Raw genomic sequence first — 925 nt, 5'->3', positions numbered from 1 at the left:
TATTTCTCCTCTGGATGTGTCCAAACCATTGAAGTCTGCTCTCTCTAACTTTGTCTCCAAAACATCAAACCTTCGCTGTCCCTCTGATGAGCTCATTTCTAATTTTATCCAACCTGGTCACTCCGAAAGCGAACCTCAACATCTTCATTTCCGCCACCTCCAACTCTGCTTCCTGCGATATTATTATTATCATGAAATAAAAAGCTTTAATAATCGCATTAGACACAGAGGGAATGATATGTGCACATACATACATACATTTATTATTTGTTTACATTTATTTTAAATGTGTTCTTGTTTTCATGTGCTTGACTGACTCAACATTAGCTGTTAGCTTGAAGAAACAGCTGCTAGTGTAAGCTAGTCCTGACGTCCTTGCGGTTAAAATCACTCGAGTACGTTCACTGCTTAGTATGTCATTCTTTGCCCAAACAAATCACTCATCGTACTAGTACATCACTCCTTAGCGGATCACAAACGAAGAAGTTCAACGAACGAATGACTCATGTCTAACGGTTCGCGAACGAAGATCAACAAACTAATCACTTTTCAGTTCTTCAGTACAGCAGTACATTCAGTTCAATTAAGTCCCTCACCCGAATGAATCATTCTTGAGTGCAACAGTACATTCAGTTCAATTAAGTCCCTTGCCCATCTGCACGGCGGTGCCTGATGCTGGCTGCCCATTGGCCATTCGCCGAAGTGAGCGACAACGCTGGCGAATCGCAAATCACATGGCAATGTGTTTAATGAAGTCCTGTCTCCGCCTGCACGCTGGGTGCTCATTGGTCATTTGCCGAAGATTCAGAAGTGAGTGACAGAACTTTCAGCACTTCCATTTCCGCTCCCAGCCGACTCGCTCGCCTCACAGCGGCGGGTAGTGTAGGATCCTCCGAAGGCTTGTAGGCATCATATTTCTTTTCTT

Source organism: Phycodurus eques, chromosome 17 (assembly GCF_024500275.1).
Source record: "Phycodurus eques isolate BA_2022a chromosome 17, UOR_Pequ_1.1, whole genome shotgun sequence".
Lineage (NCBI taxonomy): Eukaryota > Metazoa > Chordata > Actinopteri > Syngnathiformes > Syngnathidae > Phycodurus > Phycodurus eques.
The sequence above is the reverse complement of the archived record's forward strand: the minus strand, read 5'-3'. Positions refer to the sequence as shown.